This window comes from Crocodylus siamensis, chromosome 2 (assembly GCF_052110815.1).
Source record: "Crocodylus siamensis isolate JL-2025a chromosome 2, ASM5211081v1, whole genome shotgun sequence".
Lineage (NCBI taxonomy): Eukaryota > Metazoa > Chordata > Crocodylia > Crocodylidae > Crocodylus > Crocodylus siamensis.
In genome coordinates this window covers 194,008,245-194,023,629 of record NC_143396.1, presented here as the reverse complement: position 1 = coordinate 194,023,629, position 15,385 = coordinate 194,008,245, and the positions used below count along the sequence as shown (strand labels likewise).

Sequence of the window (15,385 nt, the reverse complement as noted above, 5' to 3'; positions counted from 1 at the left end):
CCTTTTTGAAATCTCCAGGTTTATTTTGTGACTCATGTTTGCACAGTTAACAATACTAACACACTGCATGGCACTCTGTGGCACCCCTGAAATGATCTCAAGGTACCCAAAGGCCATGGCACCCTGGTTGAGAATCGCTGCTATATACGCAAAGCAACACAGACTTTCAAGAAGAAATGAACCAATGTTTATACAAATGTCTACACAGGCTCCCTTGTGAGATTTAGGTAAGACTAAAGTGATAAAGTGACAAGCATCTTTAAAAAAAAAAATGAAGTACTCTATTTTATTTAAAGATGCAAAAATAATTCATATAGCAAAATTTATAATTATGTAAGTATGTATGAACTTCTCCAATTCTCTGAAGTTTTCAAATGACTGATTTCAGGAAAATGCTATATACTGCAATAAGAAATATTTCAAGTGATGATATATAATTTATCTGTAAGAGGAAAAGATACAATGATGAACCAACAATAAGGATACAGAGCATCCAAGGGGGAAATCATTCCATTAAAATTACTTTATTGCATTTTTGTTATGGGGTCCATTTATCAACTGTTCCTTCCAAGGAGAAAGAACAACAGGAGTAAAGAGAAACCTGTCTCCAGCACAAAATCTTCATTTAAAACTCAGTCATAAAAATCTAGTAGGTCATATAATCTTTGCCATAAAAATGAAATTAAAAAATTCTTCTCTGAATGCTCCAAAACTATGGGGAGAAATTCTCGTGTTGTGCTGCTTGGCCACAAAAATGGATGCATAATATTGGTTCCACACATTCTCATCACAAACACTAGTTTTGGAGGAGCAGAACCTTTTCTGACTCTGTGTGCAGTATAGGCAAAAACATATGAACCACTCCAGAAAGCTTCTCTGGGGCTTACATTACAGAACTCCTGCAGGTAAGTTTTTTCCCCAAAAACTGGTGGCTGAACTGAGTCACCAGTTTTCTCAGTCTATATATGGTATTCTGGAGAGTGCATATGTGCACCAGGGAGCCAGGATACCTCTGAGTATAAGGATATGAAAAATATGTTATTTGACTTTACAGGTAAAATAACATCTACATTCTACTGGAACTTTCTATGGTTCCAATCCTAGAGACACTTAACACAACTCCCTCACCAGCAATCAGTCCCATAGAAATAAGCAGTACTTAGGTCTGTGAGTGTTTGTGGAAGCTAGACGTAAGTATGGAATTAAGATTTATTAATGAACTATTAATTAATTGACCATTTCTTAAAAGGAAACAATGTGTTCTTCTTTAATTGTTCCATTCCATCTAGGAAAATTGATTACTTAAAAAGAGTAAGTGATATTGATACAACAATTTTAATCTTCTCTTCTTCCAAAACATTAATATTCTAAACAAATGGAAGATCATTTCAGAACACTATTGACTATATACAGTTGTTTCTAAAAAGCTGTTATTTTTTAAGTTAAAATAAAAGATTTTGCTGGGAAGATTAAATGAATCATTGACCATAAGCCACTTTTTCTCATTCATTAGTTTTAATTTTACACCCTATACACACTTAATTTCAAACTTCCTGAAATGAGTAGCCTTTTCATTGTGCCAACAAAGAAATGCTCATGATCAGATTGTACCAGAGTAATTTATGTCTTTTATCAACTTGAGGCTGCATCACTGGAATACTCCAAAAAAAGCTTCATCCTCAAATCATCTAGAAATAGTACCTTGGCCAGAACCAAGCAGTCAGTGGTCTTTTGCAAAGAGAACATATTACATACTCACCAGGTGACATTCTACATGAAACTTAAGATATTTATTGCATCCTATGAATTCTTTACTCAGGGTCACAGCTGGTTCAGAAACAGGCAGGCTCTGCATGTGATAATAAAGCAGTTGCATTCATCTAGAGTGCCAGACCAATGCATATTGGTCTAGATCAACGGTTCCCAATCTGTGGTACAGGTACCACCAGTGGTACACAGACAACCTGTCAGTGGTACACATTAACAGATTTCCTATAATTACTTTATATGACAAAAATTTGCTGTACTTAAGGCTGTATCATTTTAAATTGGTGGTGCGCCAATTGGTGGTTCTCAGAGTTTGGGAACTGCTGGAGATCAAAGGTGTCAACTCACCCTGTTCCATGTGCTGGATCCAGACCATGGGGCTCCTCACAGACTGGATCTAGTCCATAGCACAGAGATGTTGCGGTGGCAGCAGCAGCTGCAGTGGGACCAGAGAGGATAGCGGTAGTGGCAACTGTGGCAGAAATAGGGCCAGCAGCTCTGGCACAACTGGAGAAGCTGGCAGGGTCAGCCATGGGACAAGAAGGGCCAGTGGTAGCAGTGACTGTGGCAGCAGTGGAACCAGTGACAGTAAGACAAGCAGCTGCAAAGCTGTATCTACACAGACCCTCACTCGCCCTCCTGACACCAGCAGCCAGTGGCCTCGGGATTCTGTAGCAGGTCCATCCCGTGGTAGCCATTTCCCCAACTTCTACTAGCCCACTGACAACCTGGCAGGTCAGAAGGAACAGTGCTGAAGGCCATGTGTTGGATACCTCTTGACTAAATGATGGGGACACTGTTGAGAATTATATATACACATGCAAAAACTTAATGAGGCTACAACTAATGATGATTTTAAATATAACTCATCACCCAGTGATGACTTACATAACAAGCATATTAACTGATCACAGCTAACTGCTAATATGATGCAGAGTAGAAGATAAGAAATTAAATGTATATAATAAATCATGAGGCTTATAAGTTCTACCCTTTTAAAATAACTATGAAGCTTGAAAGCTAAGACACCAACTCTTAGCAGCTGGCATAACCTTGAGTGGCCTCTCAGAAAATGGCATCAACACAAGAAATGGCTGCAGGGGACAGGCTCAGAGCCCTATATCTAAAGCACACCATTGGGTACATCTGTAGAGGTACTTGACTTCTCATTGCAAATTACGCCCTTTCACCCATATAGCTCTGTCTCTCCTCAGTCAAACCTAAGAGAATTACAACATTTAATTCTGTGTGCAGTAATTCATTCTAAGATCATTTTTTCTTTGGAATAGTAAATTTTCCCAATCTCCTTCTAGGAAACACTTAAGAAAAGAGCTATAAAATACAACATTTTAACCAATGACTGAAAAAATATAGTCATGCAAGCCACATGAGAAAGACTAAATCTAATCCACGACTGATGCCAATTCTCTCAGGAACTATAGAAACCCATGTACTCCAGGCACCCTTTTTCAGATGGACTTAACAGATCTTCAGCTATCCAAAAAAAGGCTGAAATTAGTACAGTTCAACTAATCTATTTCATTTGCAAGTCCTACTGATAAATATACCAAGACAGACACTATTCCTTTTGCAACTCTGGGAGGTAATCTTAGGATAAGGCTCAATTTAGCTTCTGCTCTCTGCAGTGGGAGCAGGTTATACACAGATCATGCCACCCACTGAAAGGATAAGGTGTAGGTAGTGATGATAACTCCACCAGCAACTGTAATACTGTAGCATGTTGGTCCCAGCTCTAGTCCCTCTGTGATTTTAAAGCAAACAATGGCAGGAGCACAGGAATCATAGGATCATAGGAAAGTAGGGGTTGGAAGGGATCTCATAAGGTCCAGCCCCTGCTAAAGGCTGGATCATCCCTACCTAAACCATCTCAGCCAAGTGTCTGTCAAACCTCCTCATGAAAATTTCCATGGATGTAGAGTCCACAACTTCCGTACGTAGCCTGTTCCAATGCTTGACTACCCTCACTGTCAGAAAGCTCTTCCTAATCTTCAACCTAAATTTCCCCTTCTGCAGCTTGAAGTCATTGCTCCTAATCCTGTCCCCTATTGCCACCAAGAAAAACCCATCTCCATCTTCTCCATAATTTCCCTTCAGCTATTTGAAGATGGTTATCAAATCCAGAGTCTTCTAGTCACCAGATTAAATAACCCCAGCTCTTTCATCCATCCGAATAAGTCATGACTCCTAGGTATCTAATTATTTTTTATTGTTTTCCTCTGGACTCTTTCTAATCTGTCCATATTCTTCTTGAAGTGGCGGCCCAAAACTAGACACAGTACTCCAGGTGAGGCCTCACCAGCGCTAAAAAGTGCAGAAGAATCACTTCCCTTGACTTGCAAGTGACACCCCTTTTTATACAACCCAGTGTGCGTGCTGTTGGCTTTTTTTTCAACAAAAACACATTGTTGAATCATATTTAGCTTATAGTCTACTGTAGGGGTGGGCAACTCCCAGCACGGGTGCCAAAGCACGCACACCTGCAAAACAGGGCAGATGGCAGAGGAGACCCGAGGAGCCTGATCCTTGTTATGGTAGCGCAGCCCCAGCCCCTTCCCCATCTATCTTGAGGCATGTGTGCACCCACCACCAGCAATGAACTGGGTTGAGGCTCCGCAGACCCTGCTGCAGCTGCTTGCAGCCTCCCCACCTCCTGCTGTGAATAGCCTGGGCTCTGTGGCAGGTAGCACGGCCTTACTAGAGCCTGAGCTGGTTATGGCAGGCAGGTGAGAGGCTGCACCAAGGTACGCAGAGACCCCAGCCCAGCTCACTGCTGGTGGTGAGTGCATGTGCACCTCAGGGAGAACAGCGAGGAAGGGCCTGGGGCTCCACTACGACAACAAGGATCAGGCCCCTTACAATTCCCCTGCCATCTGCCCCCCGCATGCCAATATCTTACAAGCCAAGGTTACAGGTGCTGTTGGCACTGTCCAAAAATGTTACCAACCCCTGGTCTACTGTTACCACCCAGGTCATAGATTCATAGAAATTAGACTGGAAGGGACCTCAGAAGATCTTCGATTCCAGCCCCCTGCCCCTGGGGCAGGAAGTCAGCTGGGGTTATAGGATCCCAGTAAGATAAATACCCAAATGTCTCTTGAAGGCATTAAAGTAGGTGCTTGAACCACCTCCGGCGGCAGTCTATTCCAAACCTTAGGGGCTTGGGCAGTAAAGAAGTTCTTCCTTATGTCCAGCCTGAAAAAGTCATGGAGGAGTTTGTGACCATTCGATCTTGTCATCCCTTGGGGCACTCTGGTGAACAAATGTTCCCCCAGATCCTGGTGAGCACTCCTAATAAACTTATAGGTGGCCACCAGATCACCAATGAGCCTGTGCTTTTCCAGGTTGAAGAATCCCATAGCTCTCAGACTCTCATCATAAGGTCTGTTCCTGACCTCTGATCATTCACATGGCTCTCCCCTGCACTCTCTCAAGCTTCTCCACATCCTTTTTGAATTTTGGAGCCCAAAACTGGACACAGTACTCCAGCTGCGGCCTCATCAAGGCTGAGTACAACAGGAGAATGGCATCCTGGGATTTGCCTGAGAAGCATCTATGGATGCAAGCCAGTGTTTTGCTCACTTTGCTAGCCACAGCATCACATTGAAGGCTCATGTTCATCTTGTAGTCAGTCATGACCCCCAAGTCCCTTTCGTCTGTAGTGCTAGCCAGTGTAGCACTGCCAAACCTATAAGCATGCTGCGGATTTTCCTTCCAAGGTGGAGAACCTTGTATTTTTCGGTGTTAAACACCATCAGGTTCTCATCTGCCCATTTCCTGAGCCTGTCAAGGTCAGCTTGGATCGCCCTCCAGTCCTCAGGTGTGGATGCTTTACCCTAAAGTTTGGTGTCAGTGGCAAACTTGGCCAGTCTGCTTCTGACGCCAATGTCTACATCATTAATGAAGATGTTGAATAATATAGACCCAAGGACAGAGCCTTGAGGAACCCCACTGGTCACAGAGCACCACGACAACAGACTTGCGTCAACCATCGTCCTCTGGGTCCGACCACGGAGCCAATTCCCCAGCCAGCGAACCACGGTGAAGCCGAGGCTGCAGTTAGCCAGTTTTGCTAAAAGGTGATCATGGGCTACCAGATCAAAGACTTTTTTGAAGTCAAGACATATGACATCAATCTCTTCCCCCTTGTCCAGGTGATAGGACACCTGATCATAAAAGGAAATAAGACTGTCAAGCAAGACCAACCCGCAACAAACCCATGCTGACTATCCCTCAGAATTTTGACATCAGCTAGTCTGTTGAGAATGGTCTCTTTAATAATCTTTTCTAGGGATAGAAGTCAGGCTGATGAGCCTGTAGTCTGCCAGATCCACTTTCCTCACTTTCTTGAAAATAGGCACCGCACTGGCCTTCTTCCAATCATTGGGCACTTCACCAGAGCACCCAGAGTTCTCAAAGATCCATGCCAGGGGCTGAGCTATGAAGCTTGCCAGCCTCCTTGAGTATCCTGGGGTGTAAGCTGTCAGGGCCAGCTGACTTGAAGGTATCCAGCCTCTCAAGGTGTTCCTTCACAAGGTCAGCATTGATGGAGGGTAAGGAATCTCCCTCACCCAGGTCTTCCCATCCTGTAATGGGCAGGGGCATCACATGGGACTGGTGAAAGACCGACACAAAATACCCATTTAGCAAGTTGGCTTTTTCCTGGCGTCAGTTATCAACTGTCCCGTCTGGCTTAGCAGAGGTCCAGTGTTGCCCTTGCTTTTCCTCTGGCTCCCCACATATCTAAAAAAGGACTTTTTATTGTCACTAATGCTTGTAGCCAGTTGGAGTTCAGTTGCAGCCTTGGCTTTCTTTGTTTGCTCTCTGCAGGTTTGGACTAGTGCAAACTATTCCTCCTTGGAGGTGGATCCCATCCTCCATCCTTTATAGGCCTTTCTTTTCAGACACAGGAGGTCTGCTAGTTCTCTGCAGAGCCAAGGGGGCTGCTGTGCCCTTTTGTTGCCTTTCCTCTGAGATGGAATAGACTTTGTTTGTGTAGGACCTTCTCCAGAGTATACTGCAGTCTAGACACTCATTCCCCAGTCCATATTTTTTCATGCAATTGTTCCATCCCAAGTGCAGGACTTTGCATGTATTCTTGCTGACGCTTATCTGATTGATTGCACACCATTTCTCCAATCATTCTGGATCATAGCCCTAACCTCCAGAATGTCTGAAACTCTGTCCAACTTGGTGTCATTTGCAAATTTGCTAAGCACACACCTAATCCCATCATCCAAATCCTTAATGGAGATATTAAACAAAACCACACCCAGGACAGATCCTTGGAGAACCTCACTTGATACCTCCTCCCAAGTGAGTCACTGATGACTACTCTTTGAACACAATAATTGAAACAGTTATGTATCCACATTACAGTACTTTCATTTAGTCTGTATTTCCTTAGTTTGTTAATAAGAATGCCATGAGAGCCGGTGTCAAAGACCTTGCTAAAGTCAGGATATATGAGATCTACTGCTCTCTCCCCAACCGCACAGGTCACCTTACCATAGAAGAAAATCAGGTTGGTGAAGCATGACTGCCCTTGGTAAATCCATGCTAGCTGTTCCTGATCACCTTGTTCTCTTCTAGGTACTTCACAATAAATGCCTTAAGAACCTATTTAATGATTTCTCCAGGTATCAAGGTCAGACTGACTGGTCTGTATTTTTCCAGATCCTCCCTCCTTTCCTTTTTTTAAAGATGAGCAGCACTACATTTGTCCATCTCCAATCATCTAGGACAAGGGCAGGCAAAGTCCGGCCCGTAGGCCAGATGGGGTTTGCGGTAGGCTCCATTTCTCAGCAGCCCCTGCCTGCATCACTGTGACCCGTTTCCATGGAGACCCCAAGACTGATACCACCATGACAGCAGGGGGCCAAGGTTTCCATGGAGACTGACACCAGCAGTTCTGGCAGGGCACACAGCATGGTAAGTTGCTGCTCCAAGGCTGAGATCTCATGGCAGTGACAGCATGGTCCACAGCTGGGGCAGAGCTGCAATCTGCTCCCTGCATGCCTCAGGCAGGGGTGTGCAGGCAGTAGATAGCTTTGCCCCAGCTCCAGACCACGCTGTCACCACTGCAAAATCCCAGCCCTGGCCCTGACGTAGCTCCCCACCCAGCTGCATTCCCTGCCAGCACCATTGGGACTGGTCTCCATAGAAACCCCGGCCCTGTGCTGTCACAGTACTGCTGCTCCTGTGGTCTCATTGTAAACTGGCCACGGAGACATGGGCAGGGGCTGCTGGGAAATGGAGCCTGTCTGCTGGCTGGATCCACCATTGTGCCTACCTGTGATCCCTGACCTCACCCAACCTCCATGACTTCTCAACAAGGACAGCCAATGGCTCAGAACTTATCTCGCCCATTTCCTTCAGTACTCTAGGGTACATCCCATCCCATCCCACCAACCTGAAAGCATCATGCTCATCTAATTAAGCCCTAACCTGTTCTCCAACTACTCTAAGTTGTTTGACTCCTCCCCTATCTTTGCTGCCAGCTGTGCTCTGTTAGCTGCCCCTATTTGTGAAGACTAAAATAAACAAGGCATTAAATACTTCAGTCTTCTCTGCATTATCCATAACTAAGCTGCCTTCTGCATTCTTTAAAGAACCTATGGGGGGGAGAGTTGTTATCCCCTTATTTCTGTCATATTTCTAGAATCCCTTTTTATTGCCTCTTATGTCACCTCCCAGTCAATCTCAAACAATGTCACCTCAAACAATGTCTGGGCCTTTGTAATTTTCTCTCTGCATGCCTGTGTGATACTCTTACACTTTTCCTTCATTCTATAACCATGTTTCCACATTTTGTAGGATTCCTTTTTGATATTTCTTTCACTGAAGAGATTGCTGTATAGCCAAGCTGGCCTCCTGTTGTACTTCCCTTTCTTCCATCACACTGGGACAGCTTGCTCCTGTACCCTTAAAAAAAAAAGGGGGGGGGGCCTCCTTAAAAGAACAACCAGATCTCCTGGACAACTTTCCCCTCTGACTTGCCTCCCAAGGGGTCTGTCCATCAGATGTCCCTGAGTTCATTACAGTCTGCTTTTCTGAAGTCCACTGTCTTTATTCCAATGCACTCCTTCCTTCTATCCCTTAGGATCTTGAATTTCATGGTGACCATCATGCAAGTTACCTTCCACCTTCATATACTCAACCAATTCCTCCATATTTGTGAGCAACAGTTGAGATGATCTTCCCCTTAGCTTTCTGGTATAGGTAGTAGAGAGGCAAACTATCTCCACCACTCTCCAAGAATTTGTTGGACCGCTTGTGTACTACTGTTTCCCTCCCAGCAAATGTCCTGATACAAAAAGAGAACCTGCAATTTGGAAACTTCCATCAAGTATTTAAAGAAGGCCTCATCCACCTCTTCCTCCTGGTTTGATGGCCTGCAGCAGACACCCACCATGACATCCCTCCTGCTGCATTCCTGTCTGACCTTTACCCAGAGGTTTTCACAGGTCCACCTTCCACTTCACACTGAACTTCGTAACAGGTGTACATCTCCTTTACCATTTATAAAGGACAACACCTCCTCCTTTTTTCCCCTGCCTGTCCTTCCTGAACAAGTTATAGCCTTCCCACCATGTCTCTAATCAAAATTACATCATAGTTCGTCGGTTATTGTAGGACCTCCTGTTCTTCCTACTTTTCCCCGCATGCCTCTCCCATTAACATAAAAACATCTCAGGTATCTAACTGATTGTCCTATTTTCTCCTTGACAACACTGGTAAGGCTCTTACTAATTCTTCCTCTTACCAAGTTTTTATCCAGGTCATTTGACTCTTTACTCAACTCAGTGCTTTTGTCTCCATCCCCTAGTGAACCTAGTCAAAAGCCCTCCTCGCTATGTTAGGAAGTCTATACACAAAGACACTCTTTCTCTTCTTTGTCAGGTGGAACCCAGCTCTTCCTCCAAAAAGAATCTATAATTATTTTTATTAATACTTCAATATTTTAATAATTACCCAGCACTTAGAACATATATTAAGCAAAATCTATCTTCAGTCCTTTAGGCCTTTTCCCTTGTTAGCTAAATCTTACTGTAGTGAATTGGCCACTACGTGATAATTTCCTTGTTGTGGTTCATGATCTTGTTTTTAGGTTGAAAACTACTTGCTATAGGGGTGATAGAAATGTGTGCATCTTTTGTGAGAAAATATTACAGTTTGGAGTAGAAGAAACGATTACAAAACCACCTATCTGGACAGCTTTTGTATAAGCTCAAGCAGGAAAGGGAAAAGCATGCTATTTGAAGGGTGGTCCAATGTCCGACCAGTCCATATGTAACATAATACCTAGTTGATACAAAACGTATTTTCTAGCAGAGTTAACTGTTTTGTTTAAAAAGTTGCATAAAACTTATTTCACTGGGCCTTTTCTGTAATTTACTCAGGTGCATATGTTTAAATAGGACATAGACACAGGATTAACTCTTTAATGGCAAAAAACGGCAAGAGAGACTTACTTTCATAAAACATTAGAGTTGTGGGTTGGTACCAAAACTGACACTTCATTCAGTAGACTCAGATTGATGACTGAAACTTAGAGAGGCTTGCATTTATTTATTCCTGAAGTGAATTTGATCTCTGCTTGTACTTGAAAATCAGAATTTGACACTTAAGTACATAAACAGAAGACTGGGGAAAGAAGAAACACATTAAAGTAATTAAAAACATCCACATCAGTCATATAAAGAATAATAAAAGAATTACTTTATATGGAATGCTGTAGACATAAACACTTTCAGTAGGGCACTGCTCTTGCATATCGCCTAACCAGAAAGTATACCTGAGCAAAATACTTCAATCAAATGGCATACTGGCTATATCATCTATCACAGATCAAATCCTGTGTGACTGCACACGTCACAGGAAGCGAGAATCTCTCCACTTCCTTCTAGTCCTGCATAACTCTACTTTGACAGGCTCAGACACTGGAAGGAATCAGAGGTAGTTTTTGCAAGGGGCTGCAATCGGTTTTGACAGCCGGTTCTGACAGCCAGCCAACCAAAGTAAGATCCTGGTTGGATAAGCAGCATAGCGTAGCTGGGGATGAGATTCTATTACTATCAGGGGAGCTTCAGACTGGACTAGCAGGTGGGAGGAAGTTAGATTACTCTTGGTAGCAGGAAAAGACACTTGGCCAGGGGATTTTATAAGTATGTTGTAGGTGACAGAGTCTAGCTAGATCAATCATTAGTGCTAAACTACTCTTCTTTATGCTTCAGTTTAGTCTTTTATGAAATGGGGATAATACTATTTCCTACTTTTGTGAAATATTTTGAGGTCAATGGATGAAAAGTGATTTTATATAGAGAGAAATGCATACCAATCTTAGTACCATTAATGGCCTCTTTAGAACAACTCCTGATTTAGCCTTGTACATGAAGAGAAGCAGGCCTTTAACACAATAAAAAATTAACTAAAACAAAAAGGCCTATGGAAAAAAAAAGCTAGCACTGCTTTAACTTGACACTAGCACATATGAAATGCCTTCAAAGCCTGAGGCCAACATGGCACATTAAGGACAATGTGCAAGCATTTCTGTGAATTTCCTTTCCTATCAATGGTACTCCTGAAAATAAATGAGTCACTGTATCAAGTGGAAAGGGGGAAAAGGCTGTACATTTATCCAATAAACAATTCAGCAACATAACACTATAGCCCTTGCAGCATTATAATTTTACATAGCTCTCAAGGACACAACCTCCTAGCAGGCATCAGGCAAGTTGCCTCTAAATCCCCACCCCACTTTCTGCACATGGGTTGGGAAATCATTCCAGCAGCAGGTGCAAAGAGATTTAAGAGCCCCCTCCTGAACTGGATGGCTATATAACCCTTCTGGCAGTCTGCCAACTGTCTCCCATAATGCCTAACCCTCTTTTAAAGCAGTGGGGGCCAACCTTTTTGGCAGGCGTGCCACAAATTATCCCCATATGCTCCCTGAGTGCCACTCCAATCCCTTTCTCCCATTCCCTTACCCAATCTGCTACTTAGCATTCTGCTTCCTGTCCTGTGCTCCCTACCTGATCTGATGCTCTGCTTTCTGCTCCCTGTCCTACTGCCGCTTTGCTGCCTGCCCCCTCCCTAACCTACCACATACCACACACAAAGGTTGCCCATGTCATTTGTGGCCCTCATGCTACAGGGTTAGCCACCCCTGTTTTCAAGCAACCACTTGTATCCAACTTTTCAGACAGGCCATTGCGACAGGCCATTACTGAAGCCAGCTTCCTGGATGTCAGGCAGAATTCACTGGGGGCACTTTTTTTCTTTTCTTTGTAAAGTTTTGGCTTTTGAATTGCAACCTTAGGGCCCTGATCCTACCAACACAATGGCATGCAAGCCATTTTATACATATTAATAATTTCACTTGGGTTTGATGGGAATGTTCATGCCTTTAGGATTTTGCAGGACTGAAATCTTAAGTTTCAACTCACAGAGACCATCAGAAGACAAAATTTTAGAAAGCATTCTACCTAGAGGCTAATAGCAAGCTGGACTGTAGCCTACTGGTTGGAACACAGCTGCAGGACAAACAGACTGAGAATACATTCTGTCTGTATTGAAATCAATAGCAACATTTTCACAGACTCGGTGGGGCTAGACAGTAACCCTAGGTTAATATTTTCTGCTCTATCACTATGACTACATAGAAACACAGGTATTAGCATATCAGGTTAGATGAGGGAACACCTGGACTTGTAACCCGTCTCTGACATGGGCCACACTCAGATGTTTCAGCTCAGGTTTTATGCATATAGCAAATAAAAGATCAATTTTGTTTGCAGCCGTAGTACTTGTTTGTCAAATGAAAATATATCAGCTGGTTTTGTTTTCCAACTGTTAAAAAGGTATTAGTAAATGTTATAGGCTAATTGCCTGCCAAATTTAAGTCTGAGCTGCTTAGCTGTGAAGTGCCTCCTGCAATCAAAAAGCAACATTCAAATTCACTGCTTCTGCATTCAGTCTTCCTTCTTCCTCTTTAGTCATGTCACTCTTTCTTCAAGTAGTAAATACGTTGCCATCAGCTTCACTACCCAAATCAATTGTCTGATATTAGAAAGAAAGGACCTATGCTCTGTGCTTTCCTATTACCTCTGACATTTTCAGATATTCACCTGGAAAGCAAAAACACCTATTATGCATCAGGGCTTGGGTCTTCTACATGGGAGCAGAAAAATGCTGTCTTGCTGAGACACTGAAACAATCCCATACTGTGGCTATCTTTAATTGCTAAACACTAAGTAAAGCCTAAAATGACCAACTATAGCATTTTCAAAACCCAATATAATAGTTATGTAGTTAGCCTGCACTTCTCTTGCAGTTATCATTTGTTGGAGAAGCAATTTCTCCCTCAAGCTCTGACTTATATTTCCAGTCTATTTCATCTCCTTGTTGACTCTGTAGTTTAATCCTGTTTCTGGAGGTGTCAGTTTACCACAGAAATAACTCTGCCGACATCCCTGAGGATTGTGAATCACTGGACACCGAGTGAGTGAACGAAGGGGATGGCACAGAGTAGGAAACAAAAAAAAAAATCCAGACATGAAAAGAAATACATTTAAAGAATACTGCATTTTTTACAGCATGTCTGAGCCATGCAAGTCATTAGGATCACACTAACCTAGTCAGGTGAAAAAACAAATATCTACTTCAACTTAAGAACTTCATTGTTCTTACTCCTCATCTGAACCACCCTCATGCCTCACTCCTGCACTTGGTGCAATTCGTTGGAAAGGGAGTGTCAGACTTCCTTACCTACAAGGAGTCTCTTTGGGGTGGCTATGGTGGGGGATTTTAGGTATTAGTGGGACCACACATTCCTCACTGAGACTAGGCTCCAGCCCATGGAGCCCCCACCCTCATATGCTGCAGAGGGAAGCCTGCCTGAAAGAATGAAAGCAGCACAGAAAGAATAAAACCTTGTGAAAAAGGAAATCTGTCCATGCTCTCTATGGCAACCTAATGATCTCTTGTTTGGCCTTCCAGTTCCAACGGACTTCCCTTCTCAACCAGTGGGGAGAACGGTGAAGCATAATTTCCACTGGTATACTTGCTAGCATAGGCTCCCTCTACTTGGGAGCTCTCTCCAACATGTTCTTGTTCTTTTTCCAAAAGAAGGGATCATCACTACATATTTCTCTGCTGGGAGGTTTCCCTATCATCAAGAGAGGCCAATACAATTCGACTCTGGAAGTAGTTCACTTTGCTAAAGAGAGATGTTTCTTTCATCAAAACAGATCGAGCTCTCCATTCAGATATCTGTTCCCATTTCCAGAGTTGGGAGCAAATTGAAGACCTATTAATGGAGTGGTAGCCAACCTTTTTGGCAAGCATGCCACAGATAAATCCAGCAGCCTCCCTGAGCGCAATTCCAATTCCCTTCTCCTGCCTGATCTATCTGCCCTGTTTCATGCCTAATCTGTTGCTCTGCTTTCTGCCTCCTGCCCTGCACTCCCTACCCAGTCCTTTGCTCCAATTTCTGCTTCCTGCCAACTGCCTCTGTGCTGCCTGTGCCCTTCCTGATCTGCTGTGTGTGACATAGGGGCTGCCTGTGCTGCTTGTGACTCATTTGCCTCCAGTTGAACACCCCAGCACTAACCAATCCAATGACATGGTAAGCATGGCCAAAAGTTTCTACTGAAGCTCCCATAGAGTATGTTTTCTTGGGTATGCCAAAGCTCCAAAGAGGATCTGAAGGTATTATGTCAACTTAAGCCTTGGTAAAACCATGTAAATCTAGTTGCTTCTAGCTCAGTGCTTTGATCAGCATGAACAGCAATATTTTGCTGGGAACAATTATAGAACCACACAGACTGCAAGTTCTTTGTAGCACTGTAGCAACAGCCAATTCTGTCCATGCTTTTACAATGCTGACCCCCCCGCCCAATCCTAACTGGGGTCTCTGAAACGTATGTTAAACTAAATATGAAAAAGTATATTAAGTGCCATAAATTACCTGGGGGAGTGAGGGAATTCCACAGAACACAATTCTAATAAAAGCCTTTAACAAAGAAACCACTACCCATAGTGGTCAGAGGTACAGATCTCGGACTGACTTCTGGCTTCATTTGTAGTGTGGAGAGGCTACTTTATTTGTAGACATTTCTTTTAATAAAGATCTAAAAGCCTCTTATTTTAAAACGTATGTTTGGAAAAAAGATAATATTTATTAAGTGCACTCAGTTCTAAAAGGAAATATTTTGGGCAAGGTTAGTGAAAAAGGAGAAATATCCTCCAATTATTTGCATTTTTTTAATTATCTTAAATTGCACAGCTATTTGTTCTTCATAATGTTCTCATATATGCAAACGTTCCATTAACTCAATGGAACTTTTTATCATTAGGAAAACTGAACGCTTTCAGTATGGCTTCTGCAATACGTTTCAAATTAGAGGGTAAGTGTGGTTTTATGTTGATAGTTGAAATTTTAAACTTTACAATTTAATCCACTACCACAAAACAGCATTAAAAAAGATCCAGCATCTTAAAAAATCAAGGGCCTAGTCTTTCAAGCCCTCAAAATGCAGAACATCCACTGGAACCAGTGAAATTTTGGGCCTTGTAAGATTAAACAGCAAAGTATCAT

General features: G+C 43.0%; 1 protein-coding gene across 10 annotated transcripts in view; it reads right to left on the bottom strand.

Annotated features, from left to right (window-relative positions):
• TEAD1 (TEA domain transcription factor 1) overlaps positions 1 to 15,385 on the bottom strand; it is a 240,945-nt gene that overhangs the window by 165,437 nt on the left and 60,123 nt on the right. For 2 of the 10 annotated variants that reach the window (XM_090032718.1, XM_090032720.1), the window contains one exon: positions 10,260 to 10,431. The exons of the other annotated variants lie outside the window; for them this stretch is intronic. The gene's annotated coding sequence lies outside the window, so the exon portion shown is untranslated. The remainder of the gene's footprint in view (positions 1 to 10,259; positions 10,432 to 15,385) is intronic. 10 annotated transcript variants of the gene reach the window in all.